Genomic DNA, 19,344 nt, shown 5'->3' on the forward strand with positions numbered 1-19,344 from the left:
GCGCGCGTCTTTTCAACGCATACCGTCCATGATGCGCATAGAATATATGACCGCTATTAACATTGTCGTCGCCATAACGCTCGTTACTGGCACCAGCGTGACGAACATAACATTGATTAGGCTGTTGATGTTGTCGTAAGACTCTCTAGCACACAGTGGCTGTAGGCTGTGATAGATTTTGCCCCTTGCCTCATAAACTCTGCACCTAGGAATAGTTTCATATATATAACTCGCGACTTAGCGGGCGACACCGCCGCGTGCAGCCCGAGCGAAAACTGATGAATTTAACATTAATATATTGATGATAGTAATAATATTTCACTACATTAAAATGTTTAGCAGAAGCATCAGTAGCAGCTTTTTGAGAAAAAACGGTGTCATCTGGCTGAAGTAGTCTAAAATAAATAACACATTTTTCAATATCTACGGACGGTTTTGGGTCTCGCAAAACAAACGGTTAGGACCCTATAATGGCAAATTCATCTTCTGCGGAAAACTAATGATGTAAGGCTTTGTGATAATATTATCTCTAGTCTAATATTTGCATTTCCTGTGGACGCCGAGCTACCCACGACATTGATTAAATTGAGGGCATTGCGGTGATGTAACAGGGAGTTGAGGTGTGTACCTAGAGGGATTTTGACGAAACAGGAAATGCGCGAGAAGATGTATAGACGCACCTAAAATGTCTACTTATCATATGAAAAAAAAAACAACATCTGAGGTGTAAATTTTAGAATGCCAATTGAAAAAAAAACAAACGGTGATGTTTATCGCTATAAGCCCGTCCCATTCATGAGCGAGTCTGTACGTCGTATTCAATAACGTGGTATCGTTAGGAAAAAAGATGATATTGAGATTTCGCCAAGGAACAAATGCATCGGATACGATGGACTGAAAGATAAACGCGGCATCATGTGGCGCTGTCTTAAAACAAGGACGTAATTTTTGTGCGAGCTATTTCCGGTGCGTTACTAGAAATTCCTCCTAAAAAAGGTGTACTCGGGACGTCTCCTATCGAACCCGAATGCGCATGCACAAAGGTGTGGAAATGTTCCGCCTATCGACCTCTGCATACATCCCGTTTCTTGGTAGATGGTATGTAAAATTGATTCGTACTACCACCCCAAAAAATATCACAGATCATACAGAGTTTATGCAAATTGCCTCGTACAATATTATTTTTATAACGCAGAAACTGAAATACTCGTGCGTAGCTGTGTACAAGACGTTTAACTTTCACGGTCGTTTTTATATAAGAGTAAGTGAAATACGACAAGCGCATCATAATAGACGGGGGTTTCTACGAGGCCCACATCTAAGAGCTGCCAGATCGCAGTAGCCGTAGAAGTGCTTGCTTTAGCTACAACAAAGTAGCACGAAGGACCAGATAGTCATTGGCATTGTAGGCACGATGTAGGTTTCAGCCCGGATAATTTGGGGCAGAGAATTATACAGGAATCATATCTTCTATCTAGAAGCTACAGTTTTCTAGTTGCTCGATCGAATCGTCATATAAACGTTCTTTCAATGAATAAGAGTTCAGTAGTTTTGCGGGCTTCTCGGCTCGTTTGAAAAATTCCATAGCAACATGTACGTTGATATCCTGTGAATGAATAAGACAGGTCATCCACTGACCAAAGCTGGCACTGTTTTATGCAAAACTCTCAGGTAACGACGTTGGAAATTAGCGGTTGATATAAAAAAAAAAAAATATTTCGTATTTAAACAAACATAAGTAAACAACAATAACGTTCCTGTCTGTTCTATTAATGACACGACAGAGCTGACTGTTATTGAAACAGCTCAAGATAGATAGAGATCTAAATGGAAGCGTCTAAGAGCATCAAGGATCCCCTTCATATATTTCAAACAATGTATAGTAGTAATCCCAAATGATAAATTTATGTGTATTGAAACTATTAGCTGACACAAGAGCTACACACCACCACGCAGCGCTGCTAAGCAATAATTAACAATATAAAACACATTCTTACCATACCGCATCGCCTTAATGCAGTATCTCCTGGTTTACTGCGAAGTAGCACGAACGCGTACAGGGTCCTTGAACTAGTATTTTTTTAGGGTTGACATTGCCACGGATAAATAATACCAGCTAAAGTTTGACACTAGCCATTATTAACACCGTTAAATGGATCCGACTGGCAGTTTGATGGGCAACAATTTTTCCAGCAATTCAATATACTTTGGTTTCGGTACTCTTCAAAAACACCTGCTTCCATAGCCAACTAGTTGGTATTGGGGCTCCTCATATCGTAATGTCTTTGAATAGTTCATTTAGAACTAAGTTAATCGAAAGACTTGTCGTTTTCCGGAGTTTGATACCTGTTCGTTGTGCTTATCTCCTGTTTCTATTAAAAGTTGAAACGGTCTTCGGTTCAATGAAAACCTATATAAGCTATATAGATATAGTTACAAAAGATTGTCGACCTCTATTCAAGCTGGTTTAAACTCTGTAAAAAATAAATTTTTTTTAAACGATAAACACTTCTCTGATATACGTTTTTATTTAAACTGTAAATTGTAAGATTTCTTTAGGATACTTATTTAGGCGGCTAATCTGCCTATTATTAATGAAATTGTTAATTTTTTAAATAATTCATACTAAGTGCAGCTTGCAAGTAAGGCAAAGTAGATAGGTGCAGAACGCTGCGACTTCGGCCAGATGCAATTTAACGAAATAAGGACAAAAACAGTAATGATTTTAATGGACCCCTCCTGCTCGAAGTGTTGTATCGGGATGTAGCTGCTGCGATATAGGTTTTTTTTTATTTCGCATATGCATCCATATCAAAGCTCCTTCTGCAGTACAGGCAAAATTCATACATTTCGAATCTGCTCTGTATCACCTGATACACCAAATCAATTGTGATTATGTGAAGTTTATAAATTTATTTAAGTCTTACGAGAAGCACACGGTTTTCTGACGTTCATTTTAATTGTCCTCGGATGTTTATGTTGGTACCTAACGTGGATCAGTGTTTGGCAAGAGTGGAGCAGATGACCTTTTCCAGTGTTCTCGAGGACATTCTCTGCAGTCGTCCGATATCACTCTGAATATAACCGGCTGTCGATTTCCGACAACTTCGCTTATTTCGTCTCCAGTAACTGTCTTCGCGCTTTTATTTGAAGTAACAGCGCCTATATCTGATTCAATATTCCCTACGAACAAGTCTCCATCAGCGACACGAACCTGTTTACCTTCTTCTGTAGCCATGATCTATTTCAAATCAGAAGGTGTTGCTAGGGCTTTCGAGACTTGGAAAAAGACGTTGTAGGTGTTTGCCATCAGGTAATCTTCTACTTTTTTTTCTGCGGATCGTTCGCAATGACGATTGTCGGTTGAAACACATGAGAAAATTCCCACATATTCTGCATCGTAGTTTTAATATTGTTCTACTGTTGATGTCGATGGTCGGCCTTGAAAGCTGCCAAATTCTATACTTGACCTGTGATATCTTTATCTTGATAGGTATGAGTTTTCCTTTCTCTATGTTCGCGTTTTGACCGAGCAGGTAGCCGTTTTATAAGGCCGTCACCTTGGTTTGAAATTTTATGAGCAGTCGGAACGGGACGCATATTAAAATGGCATATAGAATTTTCTTCCCTCGATTTCAACCGCATATACAGTAAAATGCAATTAGTCAAGCAATAAAACTTAATATTTGCGACGAAAAACAGATCTAGATAGTGCACCGCCGTAATGTAATAGGGGGACGATTTTTTAAGAGACGGTTCAGTCAAGAGACGACGCCTGGCTTGCTTGGCAGATACCTGAAAAGTATTTAAACGACTGACAGTTTACTTCAAGTAAAACCATAGTACCAACAGTTAGGTATAGCGTAGCCACCGTACGTTTTTAAGATCTATATGACATAAGTAAAATAGTTATCAGTAAATTCACCGATTTCGATGGAGGCCAGATAGAAGCAGCTTGAAGTTTCATAAGTCGTCAGACATCGCCAGGCCAATAGTTAGACTGCGTAGACTGGTTTATGGGATGATGTTTCAGATTTAATGAGCTGCTAAAGTATCATGGCTCTCCTGAAAATCTCGTTGACGCGGACGCCAACTTAACATATATACAAAGCAGCCATTTCTGATTTTAATTGTTATTACTTGTCATTTTGCTTTGATGCGCCAAATAGAGAGCTGGAAATAAAATTGCTTACATAACTGCGTGGCGCCTAGTAAGTTTTCATACCTTGTAGAAAATAATCCCGAACAACATAAACCTAATATGCTAACACGGTAAGCAACCCTAACCCTAATCATGTTCAGTAAAGGCGGGAACACCAGAGCGGAGGCACAAAGATAGGAGTCCTTTTAAGCTTGATTTTGCCACTAAATAATGTGAGATAGTAAGAAGCGGAAAACAGCATTAGCGGTGCATAGAAAAACCGACGCCTCACAAAGAGGCTGTTGTACAGAGAACAAAAGACTGGAACAAGGGCCGGAAACATGGAATATAAGAGCTACCTCTCAGGGAATGAGTGTCCACCCAACGAATCCAGCAAAGCCGCGTAAATGCACGTTTTCTCTTTGCAAGGCCATCTGGTCAACTAGTTATATCAGAAAATGTTTTCACTGATTTTTTGAATTGCTAACAAACTGACTCAATTCTTTCTACAATTCGGGAGATATTATCAGTTAGTTTTATAAGAGAAATGTTTTCAATCGATAACGCTATTTGTGAGTAACCTTGTTGTAACCCTAACAGACTGTCATTGCATGATAATTTGATTAGTTGGGGTCTATCTTAAAGGCCACTTATTTCTATGGTGGTTTTATATATATAATTCTAATGTCCAGCTAGCTAGCTTATTTGATTTTTTGTTCACCCGCTCTGAGACAGCTAACAACTATAATGACATCGATATGCGTACATACCTACGCGCATTAACAAGCACCGTCAAACAAACTCCCCAGTCTCTCACATGGTATACCTCCCCCCCCCCCCCCCACACACACCTAGGGCCTCTCGACTTAATGCTGGCCGAACTGACGTCACTTGCACTGCGTGTTGTAGCCAGGACTGACCAGACGTCACTGCTCCCTTGTGGCCACAGAGGGCCGATTCGCCTAGATCCTGTCCAATCCAGGAAATCAATGGCTGCGTGACCTGCATCCAGATCCGCTTCAAAAATACCAAGGCTTTTCTTTCGCTTTCCGCCCATTGCTGCTGTCTCTTTATCCACGTATCGCTACCAATGCCAAACCCTTCACACCATCTATAGAGGTGTACTCCTGTTTCACATTAGCTTCACCAATTGCTCCCGATTCGCTTCGTAGCCAATCACTTTTGGTTTGTTCGTCCTCTCTTAAGATGACAAGGTCGTTCGATGAAGGGCATAAATATCGTCTTTACATACAGAAAAACCGTGGCCTCTACCGGTACCGTAATACCAGCAAAACAAGGAATAACAAAACTGTTCGGGGAACAATAAGTTGGAAAGTACGGTGAGTTATTACCTAGCACTTATTATGGCGTCTGATGACTATCATTAATGTAACCCAAGTAAATTATGAAACATGAAAATAAATTGCGTATTCTTGAAAAATAATTTCTTAAATCGCTGGAAATAACCAATGTCACAAAAAAATATACCATTATATTAATATATTTTATTATGGATGGACTTACTATGATTCGTTCATTTTTGAAGAAATATAAATTGAAGGCATTCATGTAATTCCCGATAGGGAATTAAGCCCGATAGGGTGGGTTATGCAGGTCAGAGGAGAGCAAATATTGTTTACTTATATTTTTCATGTTTTGTGTCCCGTACCGTCAGGCGTCAATTTAGACAGCTGGCTTTCAGCATAGGGCTAGGTGTGCCTACATCGAATTTGATAGTTAATAGGGAAACACATTACCTAGTGCGCTATCACGGCGAGAGAAATGCTTTTCTACTTAGGAAAAGCTATAATTATCTCTAGAACAGCCAATGGTTTACTGCCAAGTGAAGCTTTTTCATCTGTGTACCGAAGGTCTGTATCTGTTATGCCTTCGCGTCGAAGCTGCTTTTACATGGCCGAGGTGCTGGCAGATCCACAAAACAAGAAGGGAGGAGAAACAGTAGCATCATTTTGCGTATCGTTGTGCAGAGCCAACTTTAACGGACTGAAAGCAGACTAAATAACTCTTTCGATTATGCATAATTCTGAGTCGCCTTGGCGAGTGAGAGTCGCTTGGCGGTAATATTTTATGTGAACGGTGCTTTATACCATTAAAATCCCCAACTCTTTCAAAGGCAACTGCATGTGAGAGGCCATTGACATGTAATACAACAAACGCGAATTTATGATGCCTCAATTTAATTTAACATAAAGAAGCCGAGTTGTATTCTAGGGCTACCTAATTACTTCATTTTCTTGGTAAAATCAACACCAACGGGATCCACTTTCATGTAGTGGCTCATACGGTCTCACCCTATCCTGGTCCATACTGCTACCCAGATAATCATGTAAACGTTTTATAGAACGGAGCCTACTTTCAGTTTGACCAAGCGAAAATACAGCAGAAAAACGAGGTGTCTATGTTGCATCTTTATCGTTAATAAAATATTTCAGTAAAGCGCGAAAACATAACCCCAATTTGTTCACGTAAAATCCTATCCAGTCATGCGAATTGACCCACATGCATCTATAAAATTTTGGAAAATCAATATTATTGAAATTTCAAACCAACGTCCCAAAACGAAATAGCCCATACAGCCCCCTTCTGTATATAACCCCATTTTCCCGTATATACTCACATTTGCTTAATAGAGATATTAATGAGAGTAGCGTATTTAATATTTATGCCGTATTTTTCTAATCTTATTATTTTAGATCCAAAGCTTATGCTATGACACCATTTTTTTTTTGCTTTGGTCTGGTTAGATTGCATTTGTATTTGTCAAGATAAGGCGCGGTACCAACAATGCTCTACGTATGTTCATCCGCTCTCCAGGTCTCTAGAGAACCGACGCATGACCAATATAATTATTTGTCGATCTAAATACATCAATAACGATAATTATTAAGGTACATTTATATAGGTATTACGAATATTTTTTCGAGCTTTTGAAGGCAAAACGCATTGGATTAATTGTCCACAACAGATTTTCCCTAAATAAAAAATAGCATTTCTCGGCAGACATGCCATCGCTTAGGTAAAGAATAGATCTTTTTTATCAATCAGTTGTGAATATATTGTTTTTATAAAATATTTTTCATTTTATATTGATGTTAAAAATTAAACGATGCGCACCTGAAATACGCCCACTGAAAAATAGCGCCTCTTTTTGTTAGAGGGCGCGAGCGTACTTCGGACAGCTCCGTTGTTCTTCCATTCAAGCACAGTACACTTGGCTTGAAATCGATCATTTTAGTCGATAATAGACACGTAGTCACGCTGTTTTCTCATCAGGACGTCCGAAGTCAATTGCTATTATTAGTGGAATTGCTTTTTTTTAACTACCATATTGCCAGATCTATGACAGTTCTTAAAGAACCACACTCTGTGGCAACAAACAGCAAACTACACAATACCCATTCTTTATTCATCCATCAACTAATGAGTAGTTCATTTTTCGGCTTTACATAGTTTGCCCATTCAGTGGTTTTTACGCTAATTCTTAGATACGTTGGTACGCTAAATCTTAGGGTAATAACGAGAGCACTTATCGAAATATGTTCGTCAACCAACCGCTTCCACCTTGTCGTTATGAGAAGCCTGAAATGAGCGAAAAGCAGTCTTCAAATCAGAATTTTCTGCTCGGGGTTACCTCTAGTAAGGTTCCACAATGTGAATTGACACAGCTGTATTCCCGAAAGAAAGCGAAAGGACTGCGGCGAAGATATTATTAGACCTTATAAGAGGGGTAGCATGTTTTCTAGCTATATTTTGAATTCTCGTAGAATCTCTTGAAGCCATGATGTTAACTGCTATCTATGTGTCTTTATTACCGAAAAATATAACCACAACAAACAATAATCCTCTTGGACAAGTGATATGGTCAAAAACGACCGGTGACGGTAAAAAATGTTTACGCTACATGTATAATTAGATGGGTGATAAACTCACCTAGACAATTTTTGGCTAAACTTGTATAACAAATATCTTTCCTATGCCCATTAGGTTTTCAACCGCACTTTTTTGTTCAACTTCATTCGCGGATTCAGTTTTATTTTGTCACTTCGTCTACAAACAGCTGTTTCATCAATAAAAAAATTCGTTCACCGAGCTTCAGAAATTCATTGCGGAATTGAAGAAATGGTTCCGCCTGCAAGCGCTTCATCAAGGAGCGACGCTGACAGAGATTTGGATGTACTTATAAATAATAAACAACTCGTTTCCCTGGTTTGCCTTTGAGTGCGTGCGTCTGCGGTGCAGTCTATGCTGAAAGAGAAATACGCGAAAAGATATAGAATATTGACACTGACGAATGTCGGTTGTAGCACCTTTCCACAGATTAGAACCAAAATCATATGGAACTATTGTGACGCTGGTACATGTAATGACGTTGTGCGTCTGCCATAAAATGCTACGGCTCACCTTGTCGTAAAGCATTTAGGTGTCAGCCTAGCTAAATTTAAAGAGCTGCAATCCTAAAATGACCTACGGTGTCTGAAAAGTACATGAAGATGTACGTTACAGGCTTGCATGGGGCCGACATTCTGAAACAAATTGAATGTTGAATTATTATTGATTGAAGACAGTAAACATGTGGCTCGTCATTATAATATACGATAAATTTTATGCACCGTAATACATCATGTCGGAAATTACGTCATAATAAAAACATCCAATCTGCTAGGACTCTGTCCTACTCTAGGTTTGCGTGACCTAACAAGCTCATCAGAATATAAATGGCACATAACAAACACGGTCTTAGGATATATGCTTAAATTTGCATTTTATGAAATAGAGCCGTTGTTCACCGTCTCAAGCGTCAGGAGAGCGACACCACCATGAGCGAGAACAATTCTTGGCTGAAAATGTTACTTTGGCTTTTTTCTAGTGAGACAAAAAAGAGATTTTTACGAGGTTAAAAATGTCCAAAACACACAAATTGTACCCGGCTCCACAGGATTTTTTATTACACTTTATTATATATTACTAGATGTTATATTATATATATATTATTCTTTTATACACGTGTCAGTGAGCTATTACAAAACATTATATCAGCTGTTTACCTATCTTGAAAGAAATCCATTTCGTTTACACTATGCGCGTAGACCTTTATCGAGATGGTCTTCTTCGAGGTATACCTATACTTAGCAGCTTGCCTCGTAGGAGGTATTCACAGATTATTATTAATAAGAGGAGCTTTATGAAAGTTTAGATGCCCCGTTGAACGGAGAATATTAGGTATTAACTTAGTGCCTGCACGTTTTTTTGGAACGTCTTATTCATGGCCACTTTAATTTATATGGGGTTTCGATTTGAAAACCACACCATATAACTGAGACATTTCCGCGAAAGTCGAGGCAAAAAAAAAGTTTGACATTACGCTGTCTAGATTCGTACATGTTTTTCCTCAGAAAAAGCAATAGCAAAAACACAAGAGAAAATACCGAATACGTCAAATAGCGTTCATAAGTCGCTATGATGCTTTAAATCGTACTCAGCGCTTCTAAGCGCGCTTGATTAATGGCGTCGCCTTTATGAGACTAGAAATTGACAATATTTTTTAAGCCAGTACAGTGAGTGTATCAAATCTCTAGTTATTATTATTAAGTTTACTCAATTAGCTAAAATTCTATTAGTGAAGTTGGCAAGTTATTGAGGTTATAATACCCATGGGGGCTTTGGCGTCCTCTTGGGTGGTTAGTATAATAAATGAAAAAACGTAGCTTAACTCTACATTTAGACGAAAGCTTTGCAGTTGGTCTGAAATCTACTTACGGAAAGTTACAAATTTCCTCAAAATATGCTCCATTCATGTGTACTAATTTTATACATTAGCGTGTGTTGCTAATACATAATATATATATATGCTGGCTAACGTTTCCTTATGTTAAAATTTTGACATGTTGAAGACATTATCTAAATTAATCTACTTCCATTTCTTTTTAACTTCATAGATCTGAACTAGTAATTTCAAGCTAAGTTATCGTAAAGTGTAGCTTAAAATACTGAATACAGTATGAGTTTTTGTTGTTTGCTTTTGAGAAGAAGTTGGATATGCCATTTTCAAGTGTTTCTTTCATCAATCGAAGTTTGCTATACAGTAGCTATAGTGTAAAGTGCGAAAAAATAAAGACCTAAGTAAATTTTCAGCTTCGGCACCTTCCCTCAATAAAGCCATGCGAACTCGCTATTGCTGAATTCTATGCGACATCTGCTTGCTCTTTTCGGCCTCGGTAAAAGCTTATTCAGCTACGTTTGGCATCGACGTCTAAATTTAGATTCAACACTTGTTACTTGTCTACAAGGTCGTACTTGAACCTTTTTCTTTTGGTAGGGTTACTCGTTATTTGGCAGTAAATTGCCTCGTCCCTAGGTACCCGCAGCCCTACAACAGAGTAGCCAGCTAAACTTTTGGTTTAAGGAGACAGCTGTTTCGAATCTCATCAAATACGTATAAGTGCTGCAGAATTTGTGTAAATAAGAAAAGTTGTTATGTAGCTGATGGCATCATTGTGCGTATTCTCAACCTAAAAGTTAAAATAGAGTATTTTTGCCTGAGATATTCCTGAGAGGTCCTTCGTTGCAATGGCCTGCTTCATGCAGTGGCAACGCCTAGCTTTCTCAGGTAGAAGTTTAACACGTTCAGTCGTCCCATGCTCGGAGCTGGTCGTCCAAGGCAGTGATAAACAATAAGATTTGATCTCAGATTGTTTTATTAATTGTTCAATTTAACTGTCATGCTTTGCTGTTTATAACTAACAATATATATCCAATCCATAAATGTTAGTCGTTAAATAATTACGGGTGCCACATATAACTTAGCTCGTAGTTGCAGTTGATTATATAGCGCACGATTTCAGCATGTTTCCTCCATAGCATCTACTTTTGTGGAACTGTCTTTTTTTCTAAGGACTTTCAATCAGGGAACTGTTTTTTTTTACGAAACTAAAAAAAGAAGTACCACACGCGAAATTAATGATTAAGACTGCTGCTGGGTCATAGAGCCAGATTCGAACGCCATCCTACGGTGCTTTATTCGCAATGAAAAAGCTTAGGATCCATCCGTCCTTTCCCTGCCAGTCTATCCTACTCAAGAAGGTTTCATGAAGAAAGCGGTCAGATATAGATTTTAGCTACCGCAGGTCAATCTACTCCACTGAAAACGTTGATGATGTTTAGATATTCACACATTAGTATAACGATTATATATAATTTTAGAAAAATTATCATTGACACATATTACTAAACGATTGCTAGCTGATTTATTGAAAGTGTCACCTGTGTGATAACGGCTCTGTGGATAGTAGGATTTTGTTAATTCAGATTCCAATACAAATGTTCATTGTAACATTGCTCTGGCAACGTAAGCTTTCATGCAATTACACTGTAGAAAAAATACAAAAAAGTAATAAGGTTTTTAATTAAATTTCAGCTGAAAATTTCACAACGTATGTTTATGACAGTAAGGAAGCAACATAATCTAATTCGCGGGTTTCAGCATTGCGTTATCATCAGGAATCCGTTGGCTATAGGGATACGCAAGAATGGTTCAGTCGGCTGGCCATTATGATTCGGAAATGAAAATATAAGTTTGCCATTTCGAAGAGAATACTAGCTTTACATGGGACAAGCGTAATCTGGCACAGGCCTTGGCTAAACCTTCTGAGTTACAATCTGATCAGCTTGGTGACTATCAGCAAAACAGATCGCTCGTTCTGCCAGTCACAGCCTTATTAGTTCGAGCCAGCATAAAAAGTAATGTCGGTAGCCTTGAATGTCTCCACATCCTATTCGCTCTATAGAATCGGTTCATCTATAGAAACGGTAGCTAGATAAATACGTGTATAGCAACAGACGTACGCTTTTACCAAACGCAGTCATACAATAACAAGCTCGCCTTCTCTCAGCGATCAGATTTAGCTTATCATACATCGGATTGTACCATGTGTATCTATATAGATCATTGCCTTAGACGCATTTTCATACATGATCTACGGTTGTGTCCTTTGAGTCCCTACGCAGCTGGCACTGACACGTTCTTCAACGTGCCTCTTCTTTTTCATCGACCGCTAAAAAGCTTGACTCGAAAGCTACGGCCATCTAAAAATGGCTTCCTAGAATCGATAAACACTATGCAGATGATAATCTCAGGTGTCTAGTTTACCGCTATTCGAGATCATATATGCGCCCTTAGTTCTTCGTTTTTGCCTGTCTGCTTTGAAGCGGTCCTGAGTAGTTTGGAGACATTCTTTGTTGCAGCTGTTAAAAAGCTCTGAATCACATAGGACGAATGGTTTATCGTCTAATGCCTCAAACGTTATGTACGTGAAACACTTTGAATCATTTCCTTCCATTGCGTTGCTTGTACTGGTATCTAGAATGTTTATCCTGAGCGAATGTAAACGACCTATCCTAATTGAATTTCAGATAATCTTTGGGGGTGCGGTGATGCTGGGCCGTATAGAGTTGCAACAAAACTTCGTCCAACAAATGGCTGTCGTCTCATTAAGAAGCGGAGCAGTCTGTATGCATACGATCCGGGTGGCCGTGAATCATAAAACTGCATTGAGCTTGGGATCGGGCGGATGCCATAGGTTCATTGTATACAGTACCATAGCACTTGAGTGATTTCTCCTTATACCATTTTTATGAATCCGTCATTAATTCTACCACAGATACTGGTTGTGAATTATTAGATAATACAACACAGAACAATGCTTATCTATAATACTGTTAGCTGTTTACATTATGGTAAGACCTTTTTGGTTTAGTTCGTATGCGTTTGCGGACTGGTCATTATCTCCGGCCTCAACAGTTGGTTACAGATGAGGAAATTCACGTAGGCGTCTGACGTAGATGTATACTATACTAGAATTCTTGTATAGGGCCTGAGGCTTTAGGTGTTAGGCCATTTCGTTCCCATTGGATTGTAGACCTGCCTATAAGTCTACGCAGCGCGCAGAACCGCGTACATATGAAGGAGCAGTGAGTAGTACTTACCTCGGGGTGTTGATAAGGCCGTGCTTGGAATCCACGGATTCTGCAATCCGTAATATTGTTTATCCTCTTTTCCATATGATGTCCGAGACTTAGCTTGCCGCCGGCTATATACAAGAAACGTGATTCACTTATCCAGATTAGATAAGGAGTTTATCATAATGGAGGATCATGGCACTTTTATTAGAAGTAGATTTTATAAATTATAGACACGCTTGAGAATATTGTTATCTACTTGTGCAGTAATCTATAACTAATCCTGTGGGAGGAAGCGCATTCGAGCACCGATTTTCCCATGTCGATTCTGTCCGGCAGTCAACTATATGCTCTTTCACCTATCGTAAGACGCTTATGCATTCGATTAATTATATATATATTATTATAGAATTAATTATGTAATAACTTGGTCAGATTGTATGAAAATACGTGAAAAGAGGCACGAGTAGTAAACTATAGCGAGAAAGGCTTTGCACTCTAGCTGGAAGTGATGCTGACTAGGAACAAACAATGCCGAACATAGTGATAAAATTGATCGATTAAATCTACCGTATGAGCGGTCAACGTAAATCGTCATCTATGAAATCTTATAGGTCAATCAGAAATCATTGCGCACACCCCTTCCACTTTAGGCTGCAGGCTGGATGGAGGTGTTTCGGAGTAAGAAGCGTTGGCCGCACCGAATGTTTTTTCTCGAACTGCTATTAATTCAGTGGAGCGAGCGAGTGAGTGGGTAATGCCTGCTCAGTTCCCGATAACTCTATTACCAGGACGTATGAAAATGCTCATCCTCAGTATAGAGTTGAAAGTTGATCGGCCGGAATGATAGATGGTTGTTTTACGACCGACTTCGCTATTCTTCAGAACAATAGCTGTTGCTCCGCTTCTTCAGTGGGGTGTGGTTTAGAAAAGATGATCATTTATTTGATAGAAGCCTCATTCCCATAGTGGATTCTTACTGTACACTAGCTGATTTCATGACTAAAGACATAACTAAATAGGAATCGCTGCTTACACGGGTAGAACCTAGACAACGTTTTATGCAAGCAAATTAGACCGTTGTTTTTGTGTTTGCCTCTGAGGCTTATTATGCTGCGTCAGAGTCAGTAAAGCTGCAGAGCGTTTTACGTGTTTGCTGCCATAACAAGCGATCAGGAAGTCTGCTTAGATGGGAGCCTTAAGCGGCCCCAACAGTATGGTCACTGTAACCATCAAACGATAATGTAGATACATAAGTATATATTTATGTAGACGGAGAGATTTTAGAGGAGAATCTCATATTCTACATGTGCTTTATGGCGCCTTACGCAAAAAAAAAGCTCTACTTCTTGCAAAAATGTTCTACCACACAAAACACGAGCTGTTCGTGCCGTTGTGTCTATCACGCGTTCATCGCTAATGTTCAAAGAAACGGAAGCGCCACTTTGACCAAACGGATATTCAACCGGAAGTCGCCTATACATCACCGAAGGGTTGGATAGAAATGAAAACGGTAGGACACGATGTGAATGATCCTCATAACGCAAAAGTAGGCCACACGCACTTTGCGTAGAGTCGTTACAACTGCTGTTATTCAAATCTTTTACACTGATTAAGATTCCAAAACCTAGCCAACGTTCGTATTTGTACAAGGAGGCAACAGATTTTCACGGGGAAGCGCTGTCGTTCGAGCGCGCTCGAAAATCACGTACTGAACAAAATCTAGTTCTGAGTAAACGACGTACGGTCTAATTGAGTGAAGAAACTATTTACAACGTTACAGCGAAGGGAAATCAGAGCATACCAGAAAAACTTTTTTTTTTTTTTATTTTAGTTACGCGGTGCTACCTTATGTTAAATATCGTTGTGTCGAAGCGATGAAACCCATAATTAATGATAAAGGCACAGGGACGGACTCTGTTGTCGCACTACACTTTCCTGATGCATTATGCAGATCTATTATGTGTGGGAGTAGACGAAATGAGAGTTTCAGAACTTTTGGACAGCCCAGTAATTTTGCTTTCTTCAAATAGGCTTTTGAATTCTTTTGGCACTACATTCAACGCCGTTTGTGTACTCTGCGCCTGAATCAACATCTGTTTACGTAATTCAGTTCTAAAAAGGATGACGTTAGTTGTATCTATATTCTTGTATTAGATATCCTATGCTTGTGCCCGTGACACGTTCAGATGAGGTTTAAACCCGGGCATAAACATATAGACTTCGTTTTGTGCTGGGAGCCAGCCGTCCGATGGAAGGCCTAATGGCCTTGAAACAGAGCGACTTCCTAATTCACCACGGTTTGTTGTAGTTTGAGACAGGGCGCGTTTATTTGATGCGTTCGATTTCTTTTTGTGATAGCCGACGCGCCACTTATATATTGGGCCTCACCATAAATGATCGATTGCAGACCGCAGCTCTGAGAAAGAGAAGTGGCTAAGCGCTGTAGAAAATCTAGTAGTTTGCTACTTTTCTCCTGTTTGGCTATGGCTGTAGATTCGAAGCACTCCAAAGACGCGTAAACATAAATCCTATGCCCAGAGCCAATTAGAACTGGGGTGAATTTAGGTTGCTTGAACGGAGATATCTGATTGGATGCATCCTATTAGACCATATTTTTCCCATCAATTGATCTCCAGTGGGTGCTTGTTTAAAAACATAGTTTATTCAGTATGGCTAGTCAGAAGTACGGGAGACGATTCATGTTGTGTTAGTTTACTTTTGCATAGAGATATTCTGTGAGAGTTAGCTTTTCGGGCTTGACTATGCAGTCAAAATTTCTTCAATAGAATAATTACAACCTTCTAGGTGGAAAAGCGTCTTCATGTTTCTGCGGATGTCCAAACATATCCTTCATACATTGGTGAGCATTCATTGTCAACACACTTTCTGTAGCTTTTGTTAGAGCCCCGATCAATGATGTGGCGCATTGAAAGAACTTGTCTCCACTGAGCATCAGGCTGTGTCAGTCAAATTCCGATGAGTTGAAACAACAGCGTACGTACAATTCTATCGCTTCTACTATTTGTCAACGCCAATGTAAGACGGCGACTTAATGAAGTGGACGTTTATAAATAAAATACGGCCAACGTCCAGCCTTCTACTTGTCGACCCGCTCCGACTGTTTCGGCGAAGAAATTTGAGTATAAAATATTGACACCGACAGGCGTTTGCCAGGCAGTATATTTAGGTAGGAAAAATGTCAATCGGCTGGTAGATGTGTGTCGAAATTCGAGTTATCCGGCCGTTGGCTACCAGCTGGCATTTACCACAATTCACCGTTCGAGTCTATGGTATGATAGGACGCGTACAGGGCTAGCTATGAAAGCATATCGATAAAAATTGACAGATAATAACACAGCCAATATTACTATCTGATGGACAAATAGCTTGTTGTGGAACGCAGCGAAGTATCCTTACTGTCTGAAAACGTTAAAGTTCGCATGTCGAACAAATCGAACACTTAATGGAGGGAAAATACAGTGGATCGTCTAACGGTCCTAAATATTTGACCCCCTCTAACGTTTTGGTGGCGTTTCAATTCAGTTTGCGTTTAGACAATAGAAGAAATAAGATGAGCTAGTAGACAGACATCGCGAAAGTTGAGACGCGAACAATGATAGTACTTCAGCTCTTCTTTTTAGGTATCGAACAGGTAGTCCTGGCCCGATGTGCTGATTCTATGCAAAATTCATAACAAGGACATTTTGTCATAATTAACTATTTCACCAAACATGGTCCTAACAACAGGACCGAAAGGTTCATCTTTACGTCCTTGATATAGGTTCGCTAAACAGCTAATCGCAGCTTAGCAGGAATAATGAAATCAGATGGCCGATACTAAAAGTAATCTGCGCGAATAACTCTACGCGAACTCAAGTACCGACAAGTTCTTATGCAGTTCAAGTGTGGGACCTTTTGAATTAGCATTTCACTGAAGTTACACTTTGGGTTAATAATGCTAATTATATGATGTTAAGTGAACTGTGTCATCATAAAGTATCATAGGTCACGTTGATTAACAGTGACAATTGCTTGTATCTATTTTCAATAGAGGTGGGCGTCGGAATAAAGCGCCGAATTTAGGTGTACATAACTTGTACACTGTATGACGTTTTCGTATGCTTTTGGATTTGCTCCCATCTACCATTTTTAATTTGACGGACACGGAGCACAGCAAACGATTTTAACGCTTAACAAGTTCAACAGTCATCGGAATCAAGCATCGCCCGCCAATCTCTCCACCGCTAAAACGTTGACAATGATTGGAGCTAAAGTGGCGTCTCCATAGATGTCCGTTTAGCGTCGGCCAAATGCGATTGTCGAAACTTTTCCTACAGTCCTCGACTTCGTTCGAGCCTCTCTCATTGGCGGCAGCTCCAAAGAAGTTAGCGGGTTCTCGCTGGATGTACTAGTCATCGATGTAGCCGACAAATATTGTATGCATCAACCGCGCTTCGCTGATCACGAAATGGACTAGCTAATTTTTTTCTTATTTTAAGATTCTTCCACCAGCTTAAATTTTCTATACATACATATATATATATATATATAGAAAAATATGCGAAACCAACATTATCACAATGGCTAGAAAGCATTCGGGGTCACAAATATGATACAAATCTATAAATGAATAAAGACAAATTTCAATAGAGGATGTTTAAACATTATCATTGTACCTTAATATTCCACTCGTAAAAAAATATTCCTAGAATAGAATACAGCTTTATTTTGCGTCTTTTAACAAATGTAACAGGGATATACGTTATAGGTTTATTAAAATCGAGATTGAATCCGAATCTGTGTCATACATTACGTTCTCTGACTGATGTACGTATGGTTTGTTATGTCAACAATGTTAATAATCACAAAACCCAGATATATAAACATTTCAAATTTGGCGTTTTAAACAAAGACTTACTACAGTTAAACGTCGCTTCAAATGCTTGGCCTTTTGCAACGAGACATATCCGTTTTTGAATTCAGGCTGCTTTATGTCTCCCCAAATAAAACACGTTTTCCTTAACGTGACTGTTTACAGATCGTTACACTTTAACAGGAACGCTCAAAAATCCAACAACTGGGCCAGGCCAAATCTTCTAATTTGTGCAATATTATACTTTTAAGCCACTGAAATTTATTTTTATTGAGCTGATAAGTCACACTCATCGACGCTGTCTAGAGCCGACGCATGTCCGAACGTGTACAACTCAAAAATTAAACGCTACTTCAATAACAACAAAATCGAGGAAATAAATTATTCTCACATGCCGACAAGCAGGACTGAGTAAGAAATATCAGTATAACAAAAGTAACCCATTTATTAATGTGTGTTCGCTGAAGTATATAATTAGGACCTTTGAAATGTTAAAAATAGGCCATTGATTTCTTTCGATGGTGTACTTGAACTTATCTAGGCAATAATAAATACTTAAAATTGTAAAAGCTCTTCTATAACTTTGCGAACACAAATGGTCTCATAACCTTATACACGCACGCTGTCTAACTGTATCTCTTTTTAGCCGGATCGTCCGGTTGTCGTCTTTGGTCACAGTCTTGACCTTGTCACGGTCCCATCCCCCTGAACATTCGCGTAGAGAAAAGACTTAATAGGACCTCTCGGTAGTCCTCCCAGTGGCCGCTAAGCCATCATCATCTTTTTTTTTTTTTTTCGTTGGAATTCGTCTTCTTATGTTCGCTGGACTATGCAGGAGGCGGCCAGAAGACACCGTGTCTTTTTCCTCTTTATGCGTCGCCCACCGGGAGCGGAAACGCGGCTCATTGGCCTAATACATTTTTGACGAGCTACTGGCCTGCTGAGGAGGCCAAGAGCCAAGAGGCACCGAGCAGGCAGAAAGGTAAGAAGAAAATAAGAAGATAGACGAACATGGGTATTTCCCATAGTGGCGAGCAGTAGCAGGAAACACTCCTAAAACAAGCCAAGAACCAGCAGCTCTCGAAGGCTTAGGGCCTCTCACAAGAAAAAGGGTTACGGACACTGGCAATCAAGGGGGAAGGCAGAACAGATCGGGGGGTAGAAAAACGCAGATTGCGACCTTACGACACGTGTACAAAACAGGACAACGAGGCGGCCTAGGAACCGGTGACCCGACCAGTCGGTCCCAGCCGGTGAGCGAGCGAACACACGAACGAGTAATTTGCATCCTGGACAAACTGTGTGCCGTGCAGGTGTGCCGAAAAAAAATGAGGATAGGCTTAAAAAACGT

General features: G+C 39.6%; 1 long non-coding RNA gene across 3 annotated transcripts in view; it reads left to right on the forward strand.

Moving 5' to 3' along the window:
• Nucleotides 1–18,981, forward strand: part of LOC111262690 (uncharacterized) — a 44,723-nt gene extending 25,742 nt beyond the window's left edge. Inside the window, exons 4-5 of one of the 3 annotated variants that reach the window (XR_002681795.2) lie at nucleotides 5,348–5,481; nucleotides 12,572–12,876. This is a non-coding gene — a long non-coding RNA (uncharacterized LOC111262690). Of the gene's footprint in view, nucleotides 1–5,347; nucleotides 5,482–12,571; nucleotides 12,877–18,828 lie in introns of those variants that run through there. The other 2 variants (XR_015312024.1, XR_002681796.2) reach the window with 2 other exon arrangements.
• Nucleotides 18,982–19,344: the final 363 nt, after the last annotated feature.

Source organism: Varroa jacobsoni, unplaced genomic scaffold, assembly GCF_002532875.2.
Source record: "Varroa jacobsoni isolate VJ856 unplaced genomic scaffold, vjacob_1.0 scaffold_693, whole genome shotgun sequence".
In the NCBI taxonomy this organism is placed as follows: Eukaryota; Metazoa; Arthropoda; class Arachnida; order Mesostigmata; family Varroidae; genus Varroa; species Varroa jacobsoni.